Here is an 18541-nt window from a genome sequence, read left to right on the forward strand (position 1 = left end):
TAATAGAGATCCATTAGAGTATGTTGAATAGGGGAGATAGGAATTGTGAGATCTGAGCTTTAAAAATATTGTGACTCTCTGAAGGAAGGATTGGTATAGAGAGAGATTTAAGTGTGATTAAAAGAATACTGCAACAGTTCAAGAGGTTCTAAGGGCTTGAAGTAGGATAATGGCTGTGTGAAACAACAGAAAGGAAAATATGCAAGAGATTTTATGAAGAAAAAGATTACAAGATTTTGCAACTGATTGGATAGATGAGGTGAGTGATGGACAACACTGAGATATAGAACCTGGGTTATCAAAAGGGTGGTGCTGTCCTTGACAATAACAGCAAAGTCCAGAAGTAGATTTGGGGGAAGAGATAATGAATACTGTTTGGACATACTGAGTTTCAGATGCCTATGAGACATTCAATTTAAAATTCTTAACAGATAATTGTTGATACCGACCCGGAAAGAAATTAGGGCTGATTATACTGACCTAGGAAACATCTACAGAAATGATAATTGAATCACTGGGAAATGAGGAGATCCAATTGAGTTTCACCAATAGAGAGAATAAAGAGAAAGGAAAAGAAGGCTTAGGATAAAGACTTGGGGGGAAACCAAAGTTGGTCAATGCGATCCAGCTATAGCAAAAGAAACAGAGAAGATATTACATAGACAAGAAGAAAACCAAGAGAGGTCAGTCAGTGATTTTACAATTAAGTTCTGTACTCTAGGAAAGAACCTGAAAGGAATGATGTGCTTTATAAAGTCATGGAATTTCAGAATTAAAATGGATCTCATGGATCATCTGATACCACCTGGGTCTGAAGAAAAATGCCCTAGACAACATCCTTGCAACATCATGAGGCCATTTCATAAAGACACCAATGAAGAAGAACATATTACCTCCCAAGGCAAACAATTCCACTCCATTTGGCAGGAAGTTTTTCCTTATTTGAGTTAAAATTTGCTACATTGCAACTTCTACCCATTGCTCCCAATTTGGACCCCCCAGAAACAAGTGTACTCCCTTTTACAGATGACAAGCCTTCAGTTAATATAGTTAATATTTGAATGCAGATATCAAGGCTCTCCTAAATCTTCTCCAAGATAAACATCCCAACTTCCTTCTGCTTTATTCTCACATTGGTGGGAATCCAAGACCTTTCAACATTCTGGTTCCTCCTCTGGTTATTATTCTTTTTACATATATCAATATTAATAGATATGGCATCCAAATCTGAACACTATGCTCCAGTTGTGGAGAATTCTTCTACTGCCTTGCTATGGTTCAAAATGGGCATCATGAGGAATGTTACTGCAAATCACATAAAAACATTCTTTTCCACTTATGTCTTATACAGCTATCTGTGTCTGCAGTTCTGAATGAAGCTATGATTAATTCAAACATAGTAGAGCTAAAGATGGTTTTGAGGAGAACAACTTGGTGAAATTCATGGAGAGTGATGAAAATTCTAATTCATAAAACTTTAATTTTCATATTATGTAACATCATAAAAAGTCTAGTTAAAGATTCTGGTAGCTGTTTTCACCAAAACACCAGAATACATTCTTTCCTTCCTCAGTGGGTTCAGTGTCTGATCTGTGATGGGGTTTTTTTTCTCCTTCCTAAACTCCTCCTTTCCTTCTAGCATTTCTCAACAAACATATTGTTATTCCTTTAAGTACCCTCATTTCCCAGTTTCTCAATCTATTTAATCCTCATGGTTTACACCTTCATTCCATCTCAGCTGCACAAAAAAAAAAATTGTCATATACTTGATCTTGCCATAACTCACAAGTGTCTTACTGCCATGACGCTGAAGATATGATTCAGAAATGTTTTTGATTTTTTTGTCATTCTGTTTTTTCCTTTGTCTTCTGACTCCTAACCCTGTCCTTTATCCTTATATCATCTTCAGTCCCTCCATCTTTTGGTTCTTACCCAGACCATCATCTGACACTTTCTTCTCCTCCCCTTCTTGATCTTTTGGTGAGCCAACTCTGCACTATCCTTCATACTCTCGTCCTATTGCTGATAATATTCTGTCTGTGTTTGAATTATTCCCACTACTTGCTGCCATCACTATTATTCTTAGATTCCTGAATTGAGTTAGAGAAAATCACGAAGCTGTTCTAACTTCTAATTGTTGTAATATAATAATTTACATTAGATAATCTAAACTAGACCTTCACTCTGGCAAAGTAATCTTTTTAGACTTCCCTAATTCATTGATTCACTATTCTACTAAACTCAAAGACTTTTTAAAATCATTTCATGCTTCTCCCAAATTTCCCATGACTTCCTCTCACTCTACTCTCTCAGCTAAAAATCTTGTCTAATATTTCAAAATTAAACTTTAGGGCCTTTTTCAAGAGCTCCCTCTTCTTCTCTCCTCCTCAACTCATATCATGCAGATACCTTCCCCCACCATCTCCTCCTTCACTTCTGTGCAATATGAAAAGGTGACTTTTCTCCTTGCAAAAGCATATGTCTTTCCTCATCTATAAACTACATCCCCAACTAAACATAAACACTATCTTCCCCATCCTTAAAAAAATTTCACTTTATCCTTTTATCCATGCTAAACAAAGATTTTCTATTTGATCCTGGAAGTAACAGGGAGCCAGTGGAGTTTACTAAGCAGAGAAATGAACATACCACTGTACATTTTCACTGTCTCCCATGCTTGGTATGTTTGCCTCCTTCATCTCTGCTTCTTGACTTCTCTAGCTTCCTTCCCTTCACCTAAAACCATTCATTGTGCAAGAAGCTTTCCCTGGTCTACCTTAATGCTGGTGTCTTCCCTCTGAGATTACTATCTTTTAATTCGGTATATACCATGTTTATAAATAGCTGTTTGCATATTTCTCCTCCATTGTTCCTTTATCAGGGACAATTTCTTTCCCTTTCTTTATAGACTAAACTATCAGGGCCATGCATATAGTAAGTACTTAATAAGTTATTATTGACTGACTGACTAGATGAGATCATTATTCGCTTTTTTACCCACTTCTTTTTTAAAATTTTATTTAAAAATTTTTAGGTTATATGTGCACATTTATTTTTTTAAAATATATTTCCATATAAGTCATGTGGGGAAGAAAAATCAGAACAAAAGGGGAAAAACACAAGAAAAAAAAAACAAGAAAAAAAAGTGAAAGAGTTTTGATTCAGATTCAGTCTCCATAGTTCTCTCTCTGGATGTGGATGGCATTTTCCATACAAAGTTTTTGGAAATTCTCTTGGATTACTGAATTGCTGAAAAGAGCAGTTTATCATAGTTGGTCATCATACAATCTTATTGTTCCTGTGTACAATGTATTGCTGGTTCTGCTCATTTCACTCATCATCAGTTCATATAAAAAATCAAATTGCTCATCATTTCTTATAGAACAATAATATTCCATTATCTTCGTATACCACATATATGTGGTATATACCACATATAATGTTCAGCCATTGCCCAATTGATGGGCATCTACTCATTTCCTAAATCTTTGCTACCATGAAAAGAAATGCTACAAACATTTTTTGCACAAGGATCCTTTCCCCTCTTTTATGATCTCTTTGGGAAACAAACCCCATAGTAGTACAACTAGAAAAAAGGTTTATCCAGTTCTTAAACAGCAGAATTTAAAAGGTACTCCTTATAGCTCAAGAAAGTGAATGTTCATTGCTCTATTCAAAAATTTTCATTTAAGATGGATCAGAGGAAGTAACTTTTGAATGCAAGGTTGTGGACAATAGAAAGAATTCACTTATGGAGCTAGGTAGATCAAGAATTAATCTGTTACATATACATAATTAAGAATTAATGTGTTATAAATCTGCATAAATGCAAAACGGAGCTGCAAAAAATCACAAATAATGCATCTATGATAGGTTAGATAATACAAGAAAAACCTACAATTTCATCAGGAGAACTTCCCTCCCTCTCCAACTCATTAATATAGATCTAAACTGGTCTATGACTTAGTAAATAAGTATGACATTGGGGAAATCATCACCTTCCCTCTACTTATTTCCCCATCTGAGAAATAGGGAACAAAGATAAAATCCTCTTCCTACATATTAATTGCACAACAAAGAAGGCTATTATAGAACAAGGAAACAATAGAAAGTCATCTTCAGGGCAAAAGACACAAAGAAAGGAAGAGTGAGAACATTTGAAAGTAGGATGATAAATTAAAAAAGGATTTGCAGGAGTAATTTATGGATAGCCCAGAGATTAAGGAGAGGAGTGTAATGAATGAAATTAAGACACTATGGAAGAATGATGGGAGACTTTAGCTAAGAAAAAGCCACATAGATGTAAGTCTTTGCAAATAGAATGTGTTATTGATGAAGACTTTTACTATAATAGCGCTGAATCTTGGTATATAATGGAAAAAGTAATAGATTTAGTCAGAAGTTTGTTGTTAGTGAGATGTTCTTAGAGAATAGTGCTTTAGGAATGGAAGAAGGATTTGCTGCCAGAGGAAGTACCTGTGAGCTGTGACTACTTGTGACCTCTTAGAAGAGAGATTAGTGAGCTCCTTATTTCTCACAAAAATCACAGAACAGAAGATCTGGGAGGGACATAAGAGATCAACTTGGATCAATTCCAAGGACCAATGAAACAAGGGACCAGGGAAAAGGGATATGAATGTGGTATTTCATGTGGAGACAAAAAAGTTGAGGCACTTTCTGTGTTCACTGTAATGTTGCATGAAACTTAGATTGTCCTCCAGTGATTGTTCTTTAGCAATTAGCCAATACGCATTCAGAGACCACCAACCCATTTTCATATTTGTCCAATGCTAGGAAGCACACATTATCAAGAAGCCATAATCACAAGCCTTATTTTCAAATCAAGTAACATCAAAACTCTTGGGGTTCTTTGTTGTTTGAACCTATCTGTGATTATTTGTGTAAATTCCCATGGCCTTTTCCCCCTTTGTTATGACTAATCAGCTTTTCCCCCTCCCTCAGCTATCTTTTCAGTAATCAAAGTTTGTCCACTTGATTTTCAAAACATCTCTCTAAAAAAAAAAAAATCGGAACAGAAACGAGTGTCAATATAAAGTAATTATTAAATAAAAAATTAAAAAAAAATCTCTCTCATCCAGTCACATAGTTACTATCTTAGTTCAGGGTCTCATTCTTTCTTCTCTGGAATTATTGCTGTTGCCTCTAATTGGTGTCTAATTGTTCTCTTCTCTCCCTTAGCCATCTTCTAAATAGTTATCAAAATGATATTCCTTAAAAAAAACTATATCTAATCATATTACTCCCACCCTTTACATTCAATTCTATTGATACTCTATTGCCTTTAGGATAAAGAAACCAAAATCATCAGACTTTAATTTAAAACTTTCCCCAGGTTTATCTACACCTACTTTTCCAGATCTGCTTCATATTACATTCTTTCACGTGTTCTATTCTAGTGAAATTGGCTGATTTGCTGTTCCCTGAATGCATCAACTCAAATTGGGCCCTCATTTTTTAGACAGTTGGTCCCTGATGTCAATTCCTTCTTTTAAGCTCCCTACCTTCCTTCAAAACTCAACGCAGGTAGCAAATATGGGAGCTTTCCCTGATGTCCTTTAGTAGTGGGTGCTTTTTCAGAATTAGTTAATTAATTGATGAAATTAATTTGACATTACTTTGTATGTATTTTCCATTTATTTATATACATTGTATCCCATAGATAGACTGTAATCTCCTTGAGGGCAGGAGGGGATTATTTGTCTCCTATTCTTAGCACTTAGCATATATTTAATGATAATTTATTGAATTGAATTGAATCTAGATATGACAACGACTAAGCACAGACATGTCTTTTGCTTCAACTGGTCACAAGTGTGTCATTACACTGTTTACAGGCTGCCGGCTTTACAACCATATACATCTTTCACCAGCAAGCGGGAACATGCTAGTTTGTATATTAATTGCTACTTGGAGAAGGTTCTCATATTTGACAGTTCTATATTATGACTTTAGGAATCATTGCCTACAATGGAAAGAGTAAGATCTGGCCTGGAAATAGAATAATGTTTCTGATCTTTCTTTTTCCCTGTCTTCTGCTACACAAAACTCATGAAATGAGAAGCCAATATTTGGCTAGCATTCTACGACCCAGGAGACCCTGTTCTCTTCCTTAATGGTGTTTGAAGAGGCCCTCAAGGTGCTATGTATCCCCAAATAGCCTGTCTGCCAGTGATTTGGAAACCCCACAGAGGCTCCTTGCTTCTTCAGTCCTTTGTTAGGAATCCAAATCCCTCCGGGCGGCTGCCAAAGATGAGAGCTCCCTGGCAACGCCCTAGTTTGTGTGCTGTTTAATAGACACTAATACCCCCAGCCAGGGCACTCTGGGCAGATCTCATAATTTTACAGACAAGTTTCAACAATCACATAAATAGATCAGAGTATTTTCCCAAACAATACCTTTGTGGCAGAAAACAGCTAGGGAATGGAACAGGGTGACTATGAAGTGGGTAGGCTCAAGAAGATGTGATGAATTGCATGGATTCCTGGATGCTCATTTATTTGAGCTCTTTCCAATTTTTCTAAGGGTCTTTTTTGTGGGGGGGGAGGTGAGAAAGATGGGGGTGAGATTGTAAGGATCCACTCTTTTTTGTTTGTTTGTTTTTAATGCCTAAGAGGAAGTTTCTAACCTAAGGTGATGCAAAATCGTGAATTGAGATCACTGTGTCCAAGATTTAAACTCCAGACTGAGAGAATTCTATCAGGATTCTAAAGATTGTGATTTTTTCAAATAAGTAATCAATGAGCATTTATTAAAGGCTGATTATGCTTTAGACACTGTGCTAGTTGCTAGGATCAAAAAGAAAAAAAGATCTTGCTCTCGAGGTATTTACATTCTATCATGGGAGGTAGTGAGTGTGTGTGTGTGTGTGTGTGTGTATAGGGAAATGCTAGAAGTTGAGAGAGAAAAATTGCCCAGGAGATGCTTCATGGAGAAAGTAGTGCTGGAGCTGCAACTTGGAGAGTGTAAGGAATTCCATGAAACAGATAAGAAGGAAATGCATTTTAAGCATGGAGGAAAGATGATGAAATGTCATGGAGACAGTATTACAACAAAGAATCACTTACTTAATAAAATCAAACATAATACTTCAAGGGGAAAAATTGGTCATCCAGTGAAATAGAAGAATTTCAAACTTTCATTAGGAGAAGATCAACATTAAACCAAAAAAAGTTATCTCCAATATCAAGATCCAAGAAAATTATAAGCCATTAAAAAGGAAAAGAAATCACAAGGGATTCAGTAGAGTTAAACTGTTTACATTCCTACATAGGAAGATGATACTTGTAATTCATAAAAATTAAACCACTGATAGTATAGCTAAAGGGAATATAAAAAGACAGAGGGTACAGATATAAGGAGAATTTTATTCTCATGACATTAAAATATTTATGGATGAAAAAGAGGAGTACACTAGGTACAGAAGAAATGGAAAGGTAGAAAATATTTCAATTGAAGAGATGCAAATGATCCATTACAGTGAATGGGGAAGATGGGTTGGTGAGCAATGGGTATCACTTGAAACTTAACTCTCATCAACATTGGTTCAAAAAGAGAAATACACACACACACACACACACATACACACACACACACGATCAGTTGAATGTAGATTTCTATCTTGGCCAACAGGGAAGTAGGAGAGGAAGAGATTAAGTAAAGACAGAGATGGAAAAGGAGGAAAGGGAAGACTAACATAAAGAAGACAGATCAAGGGAGATGATAGAAGTAAAACTGAGAAGGGAAAGCATGAAAGGAGAAAGAGGAAAAATAGGATAGAGGGAAATACACAAGTACTAATCATAATTGTGAAAGTAAAGGGGATAAATTCTCCCATAAAATTGAAGCAGGTAGTAGGATGGATCAAAAACCAGAGTCCTACAATATATTGTTTACAAGAAACACACTTGAAACAGAGACATACGCAGAGTAAAGGTAAGGGACTAGAATAAAATCTATTATACTTCTTCTGAAGTTCAAAAAAAAAAAAGCAGGGGTAGCAATTCTAATTTCAGACAAAGTAAAGGCAAAATGAGATCTGATTAAAAGAGAGAAGGAAGGAAATTATATTTTTCTAAGGTACCATACACAATGAAGCAATGTCAGTACTAAACATACATGTACCAAGTGGTATAACACCAAAAGTCTTAAAGGAAAAATTAAGTGAGTTACAGGAAGAAATAGACAGCAAAACTCTACTACTGGAGGACCTCAACTGTTTCCTTTCTGAACTCAATAAATCTAATAAAAATAAATAAAAAAGAAACTATGGTAGTAAATATAATGTTAAAAAAAACTTGAAGAAAAATGAATGGGAACAGAAAAAATACATCTCGGCAGTACATGGCACCTACACAAAAACTGACCATATATTAGGGCATAAAAAAATTAAAAGCAAATGTAGAAAGACAGAAATATTAAATATATCTTTTCATATCATAATGCAATAAAAATCATATTCAGCAAAGGGCAGTGGAAAGTTAGATTTAAAATTAATTGGAAATAAATAATTTAATCCTAAAGCATGAATGGGTTAAAGAGCAAATCATAGAAACTACTGATAATTTCATTAAAGATAATGACAATGACACAACATATCAAACTAAATGGGATGCAGCCAAAGTACTTGGGGGAAATTTTGATGTCTTAAAATTTTTATATCAACAAAATGGAAAGAGGAGAGATTAATGACTTGGATATACTCCTAAAAATAAAAAAAGAACAAATTAAAAATCCCCAATTGATCACTAAGTTGGAAATCCTGAAAATCAAAAGTGAGATTAATAATATTTAATGAAGAAAGAAAGAGACAAAGAGAGAGAGAGGGAAGAAGGAAGGGAAAGAGGGAAAAGGGAAGGAAGGAAGGAATGAAAAAAGATTATCTAATTTATTATATTTTCATTTATTTATTTATTTATATTACATATAAATATATATGTATTTATGTTATCTATTATTTATTATCTATTATCTAAAAAGATACTAAAAATTTTTTTGACAAAATACAGCACCGATTCTTATTAAAAACAATAGAGAACATAGAAATAAAGGGAGTGTTCCTTAAAATGATAAGTAATATCTATCAAAAATCATCATCAAACATTATCTACAGTGGGAATAAGCTAGAAATCTTCTCAATAAGACTGGGAGTCAAGCAAGAATGCTCATTGTCATCCCTCTTATTCAATATAGTGTTAACTATAACAATGTTAGCTAGAGTAACATGAGAAGGAAAAAAAACCAAAGCAATTAGAATAGGTAATAGAAAACAAAATTTTCACATTATACAGATGACATGATGGTATGCTTAAAAAAATCAACTAAAAAACTACTTAAAATAACAACTTTAGCGAAGTTACAGGATATAAAATAAACCCACACAAATCATTAGCATCTCTTTATATGATCAACAAAGACCAACAGTAAGAGCTATAAAGAGAAATTCCATTAAAATAACTTTAAAAATATAAGATATTTAGGAAGCTACCCACCAAAACAAACTCAGAAACTACACAAACACAATTACAAAACACTTTTCACACAAATAAAGTCAGATCTCAACATTAGAAAAATATCAATTGTTCATTAGTAGTCTGAACCAATATAATAAAAATGACAATTCTGTCTAAATTAATTTATTTAGTCAGTGGCATGCCAATCAAACTACCAAAAAGTTATTTGATAACATTAAAAAATAACAAGAAAATTCAAAGAACAAAAAAGATCAAGAATATCAAGGATAATGATGAAAAAAAAAACCCACAAAGGAAGAGGCCTAGCAATACCAGATCTCAAACTATATTATAAAGTAGTAATCATCAAAACTATCTGGTGATGGATAAGAAATAATCAATGATGATAGTAACTTAGTGTTTAATTAACTCAAAGACCTTAGCTTTTGGGATAAGACTCAGTTGTTGACAAAAAACTGTTGGGAAAATTGGAAAATAATAGTTCACAAATTAGGTATAGACCAATGTCTCTACTATGTATTAAGTCAAGGTCAAAATAGATACATGGTATATGAAGGGTAACACAATAAATAAATCAGAACAAGGAATAGTCTACCTGTCAGATCTATTGTGAAAGGGAAGAATTCATGACCAAACAAGAGATAGCATTACAAAATGAAAAATAAATATTTTTGATTACATTAAATTAAAAAGCTTTTGTAGAAACAAAACCAATCCAATCAAGATTAGAACAAAAGCAGAAAGCTGAGAAACAATTTTTAGTATCTCTGATAAAGGCCTCATTTCTCAAACATAAAGAGAACTGAGTCAAATTTATAACAATTGATAAAAAGTCAAAAAATATGAACAACTAGTTTTCAACTAAAAAAATCAAAACTGTCTATAGGCATATGAAGAAGTGCTCTAAATCACTATTGATTAGAGAAATGCAAGTTAAAACAACTCTGAGATACCATCTCACACTTAACATATTGGTTAATAAGACTAAAAAAAGGAAAATAATAAATGTTGGAGGGGATGTCAGAAAATTGGGACACTAATGCAGTGTTGGTGGGATTGTCAACTTATTTAACCATTCCGGAAAGCAATTTGGAACTATGCCCAATGGACAACCAAATTGTGCATACCTTTTGATTCAACAATACCACTGTTAGGTCTGTATCCTGAAAGGGATCATTAAAAAGGGAAAAAGACCTACATGTGCAAAATTACTTGTAGCATCCCTTTTCATGGTGGCAAAATATGGAAATTTGGGGGAATATCCATTAATTAGGGAATAGCTGAACAAGTTGTGGTATATGCCTATAATGGAATACTATTGTGCAATAAGAAATAAACAAGCATATTTCAGAAAAAAACTAGGAAGACTTGGATAAATTGATGCAAAATGAAATGAATAGAAATAAAAAAACATAGTGCACAATATCAGCAACATTGTGTGATGATCCACTACAAATGACTCATCTGCTTTCAGGAACACAATGATCCAACACAAATTCAAAGGACTCACAAAAAAAATTCTATCTTCATCCAGATAAAGAACTGATGGACTCTCAAGGCAGTTTGAAGCATTTTTTTTCACTTTCTTCACTTTTTTCATGTATTTTTCTTTTGATCTGTTTCTTCTCCCATCTTCTTAATTGATTTTTAAAAAATTAATATTAATGTATTACATTTCTCTTAATTTGACCTAGCTCAACTTTCAAAACAATCAAAATAACTTTTTGGATTTTGATTCTGTCATACAACAGGCCCGTTATCTACCTAAGCTTTGTTTCACTATAAATTTGATAAGCATGTGATTTTAAATCTATGTCTTCATCCAAGTCATTGATAAAAAATATTAGCAATCATAATCAAGCACAGATACTTGAGGCACCTCCAATTGAGACCTTCTATAAGTCCTTGCTGGATCCAGCTATTCAACGAGTTCAATATCTATCTAAACGGATCATCTTCTAGATCATATCTGTCCCTCTTGTCCACAAAGATAGAATGAAAGTCTTTTTTCTCACTAGGAATGGGTAGAAACAAAGGAAGATGGGTTTTACAGAATATGACCCAAAGAGCTTGGCGATTCATTGGACACAGCTGTTTTGACCTACCCCATTGAGGGAAGTGGGGAACTCTCATCACCTGAATAGTTCCATGCTACTTTGTATAATTTTAGTAATGTGGGCACATTTTGTAATTGGAACATCAGTTTCTCCCTTATCCTTTTTATCTGGTCTTCTAGTTAACTCAGTACTTGGTCTTCCCAGTCAGCAGACATTTCCCAGCAGTGTGTCAGTCAGTCACTTAGCCAAGTTCCTCTCAGCTGACCCTAGGAAACCTCTGGACCAATGTGATCTAGATGACACTACACATCCCATAATTCCATCTGGGATCATGCCAGGGTCTCTATTTGATAAAGATAGCACACATCCTAAATCTATATTTGATACAGAATTTTATTTTCAATGAGTCTCCTCCTCTTGACTCCTGAGACTTTTAAACTCTGTTTTAATTCATTGTTCTCTCAGATTCCCAATGGTCATGGGAAACTCTAAAATCAGCCTCCCTCACCCCAGTAATGCAAAGCACTTCCTGTTAGTGTGTATTGGTGAGCAAGGGGTTTCTTTGTAAAGGATGCAGAGAGCACAGTGGAAAGTGCCTTAGTAGCCCCAATCTATTTAACTTTGGACAACTCACTTAATCTGTCAGCTTTATTTTTATCATCCATAAAATTGGAATGATAGCATGTAATCTTTGCATAGCTTTTGTTGCGATTAAATAGATTTGGAAATACCATGAAAACTAATGCAAAAAATATAAAGGATGGTGACACCAAAAAAAGGAGAAAAAGCACAGGACTTGTAGTCAGGAATCAATCAATCAAACAAACTGCACTTATTAAATTTGTTGTGTTCCAGGACTGGAACAGGCACTGGAGAGACAACAATAAAAATAAAATGGTTCCTCCTCTCATGCATTCTATTAGAAGGCTTGGGATCAAATTCAGACACTTACCACTTCCCTTGTTAAGTTACTTAACTCTGAATCTCAATTTTCTCATCTGTAAAATAAAAAATAGCTCCTACCCAGGGTTGCTATTAAAGCTAAATGAAGTAATGTATATAAAAGTGCTCTGTAAGCCTTAAAGAAGTCATGTAAATGGGAACTATTATCATTATCATCATCACTATCATCATTTATTGTGGCCTTAATTGTTTAGGCTACCTCACAGAATATGTATCTATCTTTCTTATAAGCTTCTTGAATGAAAAGACTATATAAGAGGAGCTTCTAGTTTGGGTTTCCTTTTGTGTTTGCTGCTTTCATCTATCACTACCAGTGGATTAAAGACCCTCTTCTTTCTACCTTGGCTTTGGGAAGAAAGGAATGCTCCTGAATTTCCCTCACCTCTCTCTTTCCTTCACCTTCTTAATGGAGTCCTTTTTGATTTCTTTCTTTCATACTCCTCTTTTTTCATCTGTCCTCTGCCCCAACTCGTCTGCTCCCCTTGTTTTGCTTCCTATCATTCACTTCATTTACAAATATCAACTACAGAATCCTTGAATCTCAGAGTTAGGAGAGACAACAGAATCTACCTAATCCAACCCATATTCCAAATCACATCTCCTCTCTCCATCTCCAACAAGGGGTCACACAATTTCCATTTGAAGACTTCCATGTATGGGAGAACTTCATTCTGATCTTTGAAAGCCCTACTTGTTAGCAGACTTCCTTATTTTGAGCCAAAATCTGCCTTAGTAACTTCCACCCATTAGTCCTAGAACTGCCAAGCAAAACAAGGCTGAATCCTCTTTCACACGAGAATCTTTCAAATATTTTGAGAACACTATCATTTCCCTACAAAATATTTTCTTGCCTAGATTAAACATTCCCAGTTCCTTCAACCCATCCTCACATGGCACGGCTTCAAACCCAATAATCACCTTGGTCCAACCCTTTCTACCAACTCTACCCCTACACACACATCAGTTTGCCAATGCCCAAAGGTGAATACACACTGCAGAGGGGGTGGGGGCTGATAAAAAAAGACACAAAAATCCCTCCCTTGCTCTGGCCACCATAACTCTTTATGTAGCTTAAGCAACCAACTACTTTTTTCATTGCTATGTCAGTCACACTGTTGACTCACATTGACATTGCAGTTCACTAAAATCCCCCACTTTTTATTAGCATGAACTATTAAATCTAAACACATTTTTTCATTTGCGCTTATTTTCAGAATTGTGTGTTGTGTAATTTTATTATCTTTAATCTTCCATTCCAGCCTATCAATATCTCCATGAATTTCAATTCCATCATCCCTTCTTGATTTTATCTCTTCCAGCTTTCTATCACATGCAATTTGATAAACATGACAACTATATTTCCTTTGGGGAAAAAATGTTACCTAGCAAAGAATCGAGGACAAAATACTGGAATTATGGGGGAAGAAGCAACTTCACTGAAAATTTGTTTGTGTTGATGTCCAATTCACTAAACATCATTCTTCAGTTCATTTGTTCAACTAATTCTGAATCTACCCAACTGGTACTTTGATTCAGCCCATACCTTTCCATCCTGTCCATATCATGAAAGACTGGAAAATGCTTTGTTTCTGTCCAGATAAACAATGTTCATTGAATCCTCCTTGTCTAGAAACTCTATCAAAAAAAGGAAACTAAGGTTAATTTGTCATAACTTGTTCTTAAAGAGCTCTTATTCTCTTCCTAGGTCCTTTTCAACTGTTTCTTTAATGATACGGTCTAGGATTTTATTGTGAATCAGTCTAGTTTATTATCCTATAGCTAAAAGTATATACCTTCTTTCCCTTTTTTGAAAATCATGCTAACATTTGCCTATCCCCGAACCAAGGCATTGTTCACATTGTCTGTGGGTTGTTTTTGTTTTTTTTTAATTATACAATACCTTAGCAACCAAATCTACAATTTTTTCAACACTTCTAGAAGTACAGTTCATCCAGGTATGTACTTACTGAGGGTGGCTAAACCATTTCTTACCATCTCCTTATTTATTTTGGATTTCACTTCCTTTATTCTAACCATTATCTTAAATATACACAAGATTTGTCCCTAGCAAAAATTACATAGAATTCATGAGGAAGCTATTCATTACATAATTTTTTCCATTATTTTTGTAATCCCCAGCAGTCCCTTAGAGAATGATCTCACTAAAACTGAGTCAGTAGTTTTAGAGATCTCTTACATAGAATAGGTGTGGAAATTATTTAGAGAATGGACTTGATGTTCTTTAGAATGATGAGTTTTGCTTCTTGCAGCTTAGTACAGTCTTCACCACATTGTAGGCGTTCAATAGATGCTTGTTGATTGAGTAGAAAGTAGTAATATGTGCTGTGACTTCTGGTCTATATCAAAGTAATAGAAGAATTGGTTTTACTAGGTGTCGTCATTGAGGAGAAATCTTACTATTTTCAGGGTGGAAATATGGGAAGCCAATTTGTCAGGACAATCCTAACATTTTAAAGTAACCGTGTTCCTGTTACCCAGGATCCCAATACCTTTTTTCTATTTCAAATACCCTCCAATGTAATCCCTCTGCGACATTAATTCAGGTATCCATAGCAAAGAGTTAGCCAAAAATTTCTTTAAAAGATTCCTTTAAAAAAAATCCATGAAAGATGTTTGACTTTTCCCATGTTTCTCTAAAAATGTTGAAAAAGTTAATTATACATAATCTATTCCTACTTTCTTAATCTAGACTTTAAATGTGGGAGAGGTCAGAGATTTTGTAATCTCAGAATCACAAAACTAAAGTTAGATGGAACCCCAAAGGCTATCTAGTCCAATCTCCCTGTTTTATATAAAGAAAGTAAAATTGAGGAAACTTAAGTCACTTAGCCAAAGTCACTACATCAGCATCAGAGACAGAATCTGAAACCATGTCTTCTGAATGCAGAGCCAATGCTCTTTTTACTGTAGATTTCATTCAGATGGGGACCAACAAGGTAGTGCTTCCAAAAGACCCACCTTCCCATTCTGTATAGTTCCAAAATGGAATAAAAGCAAGCTTCAATTTTACACTCAAAAAGCTAGATGACAGCTTTCATGTGGCCCCCTCTCTGATGGGAGAACTCAAGGACCCTCCATCACCCTTGGAAGCAGATATCAACTATTTAAATGTTTATTTAAATTTATTTATTTAAAAGTTTAACAATCTCGCTTGCTTTTTGTTTTTTCTCATTTTTTCCTTTTTGATTTGATTTTTCTTGTGCAGCATGATAAATGTGGAAATATGTAAAGAAGAATTGCACATATTTAATATATATTGGATTACTTGCTATCTAGTGGAGGGAAGGGAAGGAGAAAATTTTGGAACACCAGGCTGTGTAAGGGTGAGTGTTGAAAACTATCTTTGCATATATTATGAAAATAAAAAGCTATTATTAAAAAATAAAAGTTTAACAATCAAGTCTAATCAACTCAAAATCTGAAATAATTTCCAACTGGGCATCTAGTACTTCCTGAACATTTACTCCTGGGGTTCTGCCTGAAGTGAACTCTCTATCCATTTCAATGTGTTCCAGGATTCATTTGATATGGACATATGATACCCATCAGGGGACAGGCATCATGACTAATATACAATTGTTGGACAGGTGAAAAAATGGGGCATTTTGGTAGAGGAAAACTGATTCTTGTCTTTTAGCTCCCCTGCCCATCTGGCTGCATTTAAAGACAAGAATATCCTGACATATGGTCTCTAGCTGGGGAGGGGAAAGAGATTATAAAACAGACCCAATGAATCCTTGCTGCAGTCTAGTTTTGTTGACCAGCACAATACAGTCTGTGATGAGGATTATTCTTAAATTGCTTTTAAAAAAAATCCACCAGGAGTCAAGGTCTTTGAGTTTTGGTCCAGCTCTGCTGCTGATTCATTATCCTCCCTCTACCACTGTCTGACAAGACTTCCTTCCTTGGACCAGAAGCCAGGGATAATGACATGCATTTGCCTTGCAGCCATGTGGCAAATATTAATTAATGTTTATACAAGGATTAGAGATTTACAGACAAAAAAGGTAGTGTTCTAGGCTAGGGTAAGGGATTATTACTTTATTATTGCAATTTCCGTGATGAACCAGATTCAGAATAAGGTTTAGCATGGCATGTGAGTAGGGTACTGGTCTTGGAGTTAGAAAAACCTAAGTTCAAATCCTGAATCAAATACTTATTAGCTATGTGAGCTTGGATAAGTCATTTAACCTTTTATTTCAGTTTCCTTATTTGTAAATAAAGGAATTTGGGCTCAATGGACTCCAAGGTGTCCTCCAGCCCTAAAAATATAAATATGTTATATTTTTATGTTATATTTTATTATATATTTTGTTATATATTTTATATGTATTTATATTATATATGAATATATATTTTATATTTTATTATATAGTTAATATGTAACATATATATTATATATGCTATATTTTATTATATATATTATGTTATAATCTAAGTTCCTAGGTAGACCTACTTGGTATAAGTGGAGAGTCAAATCAGGAAGCTGGATTTTCTTTCCAACTCTGTCGCTCATTAGTAATAAGACTTAGATCAAGTTACTCAACCACCTGGATCCAATATCTTCTCCAAATTGGAACAACATGGGGATACTATCTATCCTGTATATCCCACGGTGTCATAATAAAAATTAATCAAAACAATGAATATGGAAATGCTTTAAAAATTGTCAAGTACAACAATAATCCCTTAAGGGATTATAATTGTTATTATTTAAAATCTTAATGCCAAATAAATTTCCTTTTTTTTCCACTCCAGGAGACAAATTAAGGAAAGTGTAATTAACCTTAAAAGAAACAGGATAATCTCTTGGTGACATGGTGGTTTCATCAGTATGGCATTACTGATTGTATTGTATGCTCTTGTTAGAATGGGCTCTTGGAAATAAGGCAGCTCAGGAACTTTCTGACCTCATTAACCATTCAGCTTTCTCTGATAAAAGTTCCATTTCAAAGATATATGGAACGGATTCAAATTGATAAGAATAAGAGTCATTCCCCAATTATATGAAAAGGATGTGAACAGGAAGATTTCTAAAGAAGAAATCTAAGCAGTTAATAACCATATGTAAAAATGCTCCAAATCACTATGCTACCTGGTTTTCACACTGACTGTTTTGTGATTAGCAGAGGGATGATTCTATAGAGATGGAGAGAATGATTATTGACTAAAAAGCAATAAACCTTATGTTTTTCCAGTTGGCCAACAAGTTTCACTAATTTACTCTTGGTGGTGGTGTGCATTGAGAAGCAATTTGTCACTAAAATGCTGACCTTTTGATTCAGTGATACCACTATTGGGCCTATTTTTCAAAAAGATCAAAGGAATGATATTTAAAATATTTAAAGTAGTTTTTTGAGATGGCAAAAAAACTGAAAATCAAGGGGCTGGACATCATTTGGGGAAATGGCTGAATAAATTGTAGTATGTGAATGAAATAGATTATGAAATCAATGAGAATGCGTAGAAAGAGAAGAAGAGATGGGGATACAGAGAGCTTTAGACAAAGAGGGTGGGACAGGGCTAAGAAAATGATGTCACACCTAAAATCAGGAGGACCTGAGTTCAAATCTGTCCTCAGACACACGTTCTGGCTGTGTGACCCTGGGCAAGTCACTTAACCCCAATTGCCTCAATAAAAATTAAAAAAGAAAGAAAAAAAAAGGAAAAAAAAAAAAAAAGAAAATGATGTCACAATCCAGTTCCATACTGGAACAATCCCGTATTAGTCCTCTGTGTTTCCCAAACTAGTTCTGTTTGTCCTTAGGGCTTTTGTGCTTTATTTAAGACACAAAACTAAGGAAGCAAAAGAAGAAATGTGAACATCTGGCAGAAGTAACCGAAGAGCTGACTTTTGGGACAGTGTAGATCCCTAATAGTCATGGGCTGCATTAAGCTCCACCAGCAGCAGTCATGATCAACAGATGGTCAAAGCTGGCAATATGGACAGTCTTTTACTAAGGAGGTCAGTATAATGAAGTGCAAAAGGGACTCATAATATCAAGGTA

The sequence above is a fragment of the Antechinus flavipes genome, chromosome 6, assembly GCF_016432865.1.
Source record: "Antechinus flavipes isolate AdamAnt ecotype Samford, QLD, Australia chromosome 6, AdamAnt_v2, whole genome shotgun sequence".
Lineage (NCBI taxonomy): Eukaryota > Metazoa > Chordata > Mammalia > Dasyuromorphia > Dasyuridae > Antechinus > Antechinus flavipes.